Raw genomic sequence first — 9348 nt, forward strand, 5'->3', positions numbered from 1 at the left:
TTGGAAGGCACAAATGTAGAGAAATACAATTAGTAAACACGTGTTCTACTAATCTGTGTTCCCCTAAGTCTTCAGATAAAATGGTAACTCCACTTATGTGGGTAGGGCCTGCAACAAGAAATGGCCCAAAGCGAGGGCCACAGCAAATTTTTCCACTGAAAACTGAGCTTTTTTTCTTGGACAATGTGGCTAGGTGTAGATTTTGGGCCTTAGCTCAATAGGCACCTAGGGAAGGAAAACCTACCAAATCTGCACACTTTTGTAAACTAGACACCCGGGGGAATCCAGGGTGGCGTAACTTGCCTGGTTCTCATCAGGTTTTTCTCACCCAGAATCCTTTGCAAACCTAACCCTTTGACGAAAAAATTAATTGTTCTTCTATTTGTTATGAATTTTGCTGGGAGCAACACATTTTCTACCACCTAACATTCCCCCAAGTCTCCTGATTAAAATAGTACCTTACTTGTGTGGTTGGTTGGAACTGGTGTCCACAACAGAAACAGATCAAACCAAGGTCAATGGTTGTCCCTTTGCGATGACTCTTATTGACCTTAGTTTGATCCGTTCCGGTCATGGACACTAGGACCAGCCACACAAGTGGGACAGCATTTTTATCAGGACAAGTAAGGGAACGCTGAGTGGTAGGAATTTTGTGGATTCTTTCTGATTCTTTAAGAATACATCACAAATGCTAGGAAAAAGTGTGATGATAGGCAAATGTTGAGGTTTGCAGGGCACTGTGGGGGTAATTCACCTTTGTTGGATCCATGAGAAGCATACCACCATGTACTCCCCTGGGTGTCTAGTTTCAGAAATGCCAGGGTGTGGAAGGTTTCCCTGGGTGGCAGCCGAGCTCAGGCCCAGAAACTGCAGCTACCCCTTTTGTTTATGTTACCACATTGCCTCTTGGACCCCTCCCTTTTGCAGGTGCAAGGCCCACCCACTCAGATACCACCATATTTATCAGGAGACAAGTGCGAACTCTTGGTGGCAGGAAAGGTGCGGGTTCCCGCCAATTTCAGTGCTTCGAGTCACAGAAATATGAAGAAAAGGTACGTTTTTAGGCAATGTTTGAGGATTGCAAGGACTTCTGGGTAAGAAATCCTTGTGGGATCTATCTATGCAAGACACACCCCTGGAACCCATGAAAATATCTGGTGTTGCTAAATTGTGGCTAGAACAATGTACACCCTGGCGACTATCTACTACTGAAGTTCACTCACATGCTGGTTGGATTTGGCATGAGGCAGAGTGAAAAGTTGAAAATGTAAATTTTATTTACAAAAGATTTCAGGAAAATTAAAATGTGGAAATATTTGTTAATAAGATAATTATATAGCACAGAACCAGTGACTCAGCTTGTGAACTGTAAAGTCACGACAAGACAGCAACCGCTTTGCAGGCCATTCAGTCACCTTTCATGCATCATGGAGAAGTGTGACTCACCGGTTAGAGGCGGCAGACCCAGAAGCAGAGGTTGGCCCGGGACCCGAGTTCAATTCCCGACGCGGCAGGGTATGGAACCAATGTCAGCGGGCTCTATAAATCTCGCCTCGGTGCCTCTCTAACCATGGGTCCCACGCTGCAACTCTGGCAATAGCTTGCTTAATCTCCACAACGGCCCCCTCGCTGCCGGGGATGCCTGGCTTCACCTTGGGGATGCCCAATAGGGACCATCTCACAGGGAAAGCCAGGACGGGTTCCCCAGCGGCACACAGCGCCAAGAAACCCTGGGGTGAACGTGCGCTGTACAAAAAAATTCATACTAACATAACATAACATAACACACACAAATCATTCACATCAGCAGCCCCAGCACATAACACTCACATCCACAAACAGGGCCATTCAAGGGCCAATCACATTTTCGGACTGACACCGAAATCACTTCGCTGGGAGAGACAGAGATAGATATATATATATATATATCTATCTAAATGCTTGGGGCATTTGTGAGGAATATATATATATATATATATATATATATATATATATATATATATATACATACATATATACATACATACATACATACATACATACTAGCAGCCCGCCCCGACGTTGTCCGGGGGCAATGAGGCTTCAGGGCCAACCGCCCGCCTAGGCCCCCGCCCGCTCCGACATTGTCCGTGCCCCGGAGCCACCTTCTGCCCCGGCCCCCTCCTGCCCCGACATTTTACGTGTCCCTTTGCCTTACCTGAGCCACCGCTCCTCCCCACGCTCCTGACTTCACCACCACTCCTCGCCGTTAGTCACTGCTCCTCCCCGCCTGTCCACCGCTCCTCTCCGCCTGTCCACCGCTCCTCTCCGCTCCTCCCCGCCTGTCCGCCGCTCCTCCCTGCGCTCATTTCCGCCTCTCCTCGTCATCACGCACGTCGCGGCCAGCGCTACGTAGCAGCCAGCGCTACGTCGCGGCCGGCGCTACGTCCAGGGGACTACTTTTTTTTTTTACGTTAAATTTTTAAATTTACATTTAATTTTTATTTTATATAGCCTATGTCCATCTGCACAACCTGACATTTTCAACGATGTATCTGGTGTGTGGATTGGCGCTGTGGTTCCCGAGTTTACCTGGCTCTAAGGTTTGTGTTCTCTCTTTATAATAGTAGTATAGATATATATATATCTCTCTCCAAACGTTAGTCAGACGCCAATTCAGACACCACAATCAGACCAGCTGGCAGAATGTGTGGACTGGCGTTTCGGTGACTGTATGTGTGTAGTGACTTGCTGCTGGTCACTAAACACACACATCGCCAGCCAAACGCCACTCCGACATCACCATGAAGCATCACACCAATTTCATTTCTAAAACAATTCCACAAGTAACAGATTACATGCACTACTGGCATGCAGACAGGAAGAAAAAAAATCAACGAAAAAGAGCACTTTTTTTCAAATAGAAGATCCATTGGTAGAATATGAAATACCAAGTATGACTGCATACACGACAGGTGTAACTAAGCACATCAAACTACTGCCAACCAGCCATCTAAACAGAAAACATATAGCAATACAGACCACGTTTTTATGTACATAGAAACACAAACTAAATCTTTAGTGTGGAGTTCTTGTGAGTGCTATGACCAGAACAGACGTGTGAAACCATTATCGATATCTGGTTAAAGAATGGTAAACTAGACTCAGGGCACACAACCTACGAGCCCTCTTGGCTTCCAAAATGTAAATTAAATTTGAAAAAAATCAAAACAGTTGGGATAATTAATAAAAAAAATTAAAATGAATCTAGCCACATCCTTGACCACTCTAACTCCAGGAACACTTGGCTGCTCAACTTCAACAAGGCTGCCCAGTACAGACTGCTGAAACTGTACAAAAGTCATCTTGGATTCTGGAGAATATTTGAAATCAATGTAAGCATTGAAAGATGCTAAATGAAATGGGTGAATTGCCAACTTATTGTACCACATATATGACTTTAGAGCAGCATTGTAAGGCTCCAACATTTGATCTACTCTATCTACACCTCCAATGTGCTTGTTGTAGTCTAGAATGCACACTGGTTTGTGCCCTTCTGCAACCTCACCCCAAACAGTCCCAGGTGCAGTACTTTTACCATAAATAGTTGCCCACATGTGGACATCGCTTCTGTCTGAAAATTTCTCAGAAAAGAGTTCATTACTGCGCAAAGCACTGCTCTGTCCCCATTCAAGTTGTTTACATACAATCATTTTAGGGTAACCTTTACTTTGAGAGTGGATTGTGCCACATTCTACAGTGCCCGCAATGGTCTGAAAACCAAACGCCCCTTGAAGAAGACCAGACACTCATCCATTGATCTATCTTTCCCTGGAACATAGATCGTCGAAAAACTATCTACTAAATGGTCATGGACAAGCCAAATCGTGAAGAGATGGTCACAATCTGAGTAATTTCATGGCATTATCCACAAAATGCAGCACCCGTCGCAGAAGAAAATACCAATCTTGACTCCTTGCTGCTGGAAATGTAGCAGTTACCATCAAGGGACTAGACGACCAATATAAAGATAGTGCTAGCTTCCTTATCAATCCCATCAGCAAAGTTAAACCCCAAAAGCTGCCTAATCTCATGGAGACTTGTGGGAGTCCAGCAGGTAGCTCTGGAGTAGGTCTTAAGTGTGGCACTGTTGTCCCTCAAAAACTGATTTGCATACAAATTAGTCTGCTCAACATTATTATTCGGAAAACACATCAATAAACAGTTGGGAGAAATTGATAGGCAAAATGTTCTCTGTATTGACTTCACACCACTAAAGTCAGGCAAAACAGGCTGCACCATGTAAGGGGCAACCCAGGGTTCAGCACTTACAATGGAAAGCCTTCCAGCCCCTGGTTGCAGTACAGGTTGCTCTTGCTGCACTAGTGGAATATCACTGTCTTATTCTAAAAGAGGCACTTTATCAGCACTAGTAGTGGATTCATCATCCTATGATTGCGCTCGAACAGAAAATTCACTGCCAGAATCTTCAACTTGGCTCTCTGCCTCAGATGCAGTCAGTCTCATAGTCCTGTTCGGAGGCAGATTAAAAGATTAAACCTACAACCTGCTGGCTGGTCAGCCATAATGCTTACTTATGAAACTAACACAACAAACAAGACAGCACTAAACAACACTTTGATAGAGCTGAGTTTCAGTTGTAATTTGACAGAGTAAATATAACTACTGACACATAATAATCTTTAAAAAATATTATTACAATCCACACCATGAACTTGATACTCTAAAAGATACCTCTCTTGCCACAGACAGCTAAACTGAGGATCAACTGCACCTACTCTGCACAGACACAGCAAGCATCAACAATGTCCCACTGGAAAGAAAAAAAAATTACAATCTTGCAGAAATCCAAACGTGAATAAGAAAGAAAAAATATATAAACCAAATATGCTACAAGTATTGCAACTGTTAAAAACAAAGCATTCAAGCAGTGCAATGATACGCATTTGAAGTAAATATTTTAAATAAAGTTTCCTTACCAAACATGCTACTACACAACCTGTAGCTCTACCAGTGCCGAAACCGCAATAAGGAGTGGCCACCAAGGAAATTAAAAAAGGAGAAATAAAACATTAAGATCACAAATGCAAATGACGACAAGAAACAAAACAGTTAAAATTATAAAGCACTATGAAATCTGCCCCTGGGGGCAGATCAGTATAACAAACTTTCTATCTGGCCCCAATACGGGCATAAAGCAAAGGCAAGAAATTGGTACCCTAGAGGGGAGTGACCCTTACCCCTGCCAAACACCAGTTCACACACACCACCAGCCTAATACAAGCCACACACACCGCCAGCCAGAAGCCAGTCCACACACACCACCAGCACGATCCCCAATTCAAATGCACCAGCCTAATGCCAGCCACACGCCAGTCTGCATGCACTGCCACCCAAATGCCAGTACAAGCAGACCACCAGCAAAAACACTAGTTCACGCAGACAGACAGCCAAACTCCAGTTCACTCACTCACACACACTTGTTCCCTGGTGTCTAGTGGTTTTCTGCCAAAAATTAGAGTATGGCCAAAATGTGGCAAATAATGGAAAGCGACCCTTGCCCTAGGGGCTGCTCCCAAACATGCATCTTTATGAATTCATGGGGTCTAGTGCTTTACTGCCTCCCTTGGTGGCAGATTGGCCTAAAAAATATGGCCGATCTGCCCCCAGGGAAGGCAGAAAACGTCCAAAACATGACAAATATTGGGGAGTGACCTTTGGCCAAGGGATTGCTCCAAGCAACAAAAAATAAAAATCCCTGGTCTCTGATGGGTGCATTCCTGTTGTGTGATCATGATCCCACCTGCAATACCGCAGCAGGAAGGCACTGCAGAGACACCGGGAAAGGAAAAAAATCTTTCCTTCCCGGCCAGTGTCTCTCTGCCCTCCGAAGAGGAAAACAACGTACCTTCCTTATGACGTGCTGGAAGCAAATGGCTTCTAGGGCTTTGATGGCGCACTGTGTGTGAGCTGACGTCAACAGACCACCAGGAAGCGGTCAGAGGTCACAGTGAAAGCACTTATGCTGCCATCCCTGGTTGGGTCATGAGGTGGGGGGGCACGTGGGGGTGGATGATGCTAGGACGTGCTGGACACGTCCTTAGCCCTTAGTGCCGATGCAGAGGAAGTGTCCAGCATGGTCTTAGGACCCAAGGGGTTAAGAAACCTACCTTCTCTTTCTAAGTGAAACTACAATGTATCATCAAGAAGAACAAGAACTTTTGTTTGAATCATGTAGTCGTGGGTAAACGGATAAAGCCCTTGTATATCATACAGTCTTTTTGAGAAGAGTGTGTAAAACTATAACGCTTCTTTCTTACTGCCACAGAATTCAAGCTTGAGTGAAAGCCCATGGAATCAGGCACGGTCGCATGTAATAACGTTGGGTAGTCTACCAATGACTGTTCAGAACTGGGCTATTCTATCCCATCTGGTGTTAACTCTATCCAGTGAAGGGTGGTATAGGACACAGCTGCCATTGGAAACGATGGGCTGAAGCTCATGGAGTCGGTGATTTTCGCGTGTAACAATCTAGGGGGAGCCATAAACTTTGGCTGTGCTGATAGACATGAGATTGGCCCGGTGTTTGGTCTCCCCCCTCTACGAAGGACAGGACAAAACTAGCTTTGACAACGAAACACAAGTGGGAAGAAGACCTGTAGGAACCTCTGACAGAAGGAGACTGGAGTGGATGGAGCATGTGCACAGGTACGAGAGGTATCTGGCAGTGGTGTTAAATCTTTTACTTATCGATATAGTGCACTCCACCCTGAACAAAATCTGAGTAGTCATGCTATATGTCCTTAATGTGCCGGATTTCTGCATAGGACATCACGGTATAGCTCTATTGGAGGGAAATAGTTCAATGACAGAGAGGTGTCCGCCATCGGAATAGAGAAGTTAGTCGGGCACTGCCTCTTGGTATTGCCTCTCCTAAGAGCAAGAAAATAAATCATTGATTTGCAGCACTGAGGTTACCGCCGGCAAAGAGGAAAATTGTTCTCTACGATATCTGTTCAATAATGAACCCACTGTACAGACATGGATTAAGGACATATTAGAAAGAGCATTAGCAGAGGAGGCCCATGCGAATGGTAAGGACAGACGAAACGGCTAATGATGATCGAAAGACCTGGTCGGAGATACTACAAGAGTTGATAAGCCCCATGGCCCTAGAGCCTACCCGCACAAGCCTGAGTGCACACAGACATAAGAGGCAGAAATGCTGGACAGGAATGAAGGATCCTGAATTGAGAGGGGAGGCATATAATGTGGTAGAAGAAAAATGTGTTGACAATGAATTTACCCAGATTCTTAATGGAAGGACATTGATGAAACGTGTTGCTTCAACTAGAGACCCTTCCATTTGTATTCTAGCCATAAGCAGAACTGAAATCTCAATGTATGCACACTGCTGCTGTTTCTATGTTTTGTGGACAATTCACTAAACCTAGTCTGTACCCGTTATCTGAAAAATTCAAACTAAAGACTACAAAAACAAGCACTGGCAAAGCCAATATGTCTCACCTATGCAATAGCTTTTGGCTTTGCCAATATGTTTTAGCCATGTTGATCACCAGTGTGGCTGCTGTTCAGCATGCCTAAAAGTTGATCGCACAGAGGAGAGTGGCGCAGAGTGGAGTGTCAGAGTGGCAAAAATTGCAGTGGCACCGAGTAAAGTGGCATACAGTACAGTGGCATAGAGTGCAGTGGCGCAGAATAGAGTGGTGCAGAGTAAAGCGTAGTGACCGAGCAGAGTAGAATAGCATAGAGTACAGTGTTATGGAGTGCTGCAGAGTAGAGTGGCTTAAAGTGAAATGATTCAGAGCAGAATGGTGTAGAGTGGAGTCGACTACAGTACAGTAGTGTAGAGTTCAGTGGTGGAGAGTACAGTGTTGCAGTGTCAGAGTGCAGTGATGTAGAATAGAGTGGCGTAGAGACCAGTGCCGTAGAATACAGTGGTGCAGAGTAGACTAGAATAGTGTAGAGTGCAGTGACCGAGTACAGTGGTGTGGAGTGTTGCAAAGTAAAGTATAGTGGCAAAGAGTGCATTAGTTTTGAGCAGAGTGCAGTGGTTTAGAGTAGTACAGAGCAGAGTGCAGTGGCGTGGAGTTGTGCAGTGTAGATTTCAGTGGCGTAGAGTAGATTGTTTAAAGTAGAGTGTAGTGGTACAGATTGGAGTAGATTGGTGTTGAGTGCAGTGGCATGAAGAGCAGTGTTGCAGAGTGGTGCAAAGAAGATTGAAGTGGTGTGGAGTGGTGCATCGTAGGTTGCAGTGGTGTAGAGTGGTGAGGCGCAAACTGGCTCACAGTGGCGTGGAGGAGATTGTTTCAGAGTAGGTTTAAGTGACAGAGTGCAGTGGTGCAGACTGGAGTAGAAGAGATTTTTTCAAAGTATACTGAAGTGGCATACAGTAGAGTCGTACAGAGTACAGTGGCAAAGAGTGCAGTACTGCCCTACTCCAATGGAAAACGTACAGCCCGTCCGACTCGTAAACGAGTGGACGGACCCAGGGTTTAGTGAGCAAGGCACTTCTTCATGTTTGTGATGGAGTGCCTTGTCACCAAATTTTAAATCTTACAGGGGAACAATGCGGCTTGGGCGGATTACATTTAGGAGGAATAGTGGGGATGAGGCGAGAAAAAAATGCATGCAATTGTACATGTACAAACAGAATTGGGCCTGAATTTACTATCACGCAACACAGTGCTGCGTAAAAATCTGTTAAAAAAAAAATTCAGTAATAGATTTGCTAAGAATCGCACACTAATGAAGGCGTCCCCCACAGTTGTGTATGAAAAGCTTATTTGATCTGATGCGAAGTGTTGTGCGGCGTTGCAAGAGCAAGCCATCTGTGTCTAGTGTGAGATTTGTACTCCAAGTACAGCTTCTGGTCCACATTTGTGATGACATTCAACAAAGAATAAACCACGTAAAGTCTGCAATTTCACATTGGGAGTGGGACTATCATGCAATACTCCACTTGTCCCTTGTTCGCACCTGGTTTGATTTTTAGACATTAGGGGTCACTCGATCTCATGAGCTGCCTGATAACCAGATTGGCTGCTCTTTGACGTTAGAATCTCATCCTCATCGTCACAGAATGCCCCTTTTACCCGTCCCCCCCATCTCTAATAACTGTTCTCTGGCTTCATAGATTATTTAATGACCTCAATAACAGCTCTATGCCTTTCTTGATAGGCTGTTGTTTTTACCTGTGGGCTTCATTAGGGCCACAAAGGCAGCTCTAGGGATATATAAATCACACTGTGACTAAAAGGGCTATTGTATGACATAAGCCACTTAATCAACCCACTGGCTGCACTAGACCTCAAGTTTGTCTGTGAT

The sequence above is a fragment of the Lissotriton vulgaris genome, chromosome 9, assembly GCF_964263255.1.
Source record: "Lissotriton vulgaris chromosome 9, aLisVul1.2, whole genome shotgun sequence".
Lineage (NCBI taxonomy): Eukaryota > Metazoa > Chordata > Amphibia > Caudata > Salamandridae > Lissotriton > Lissotriton vulgaris.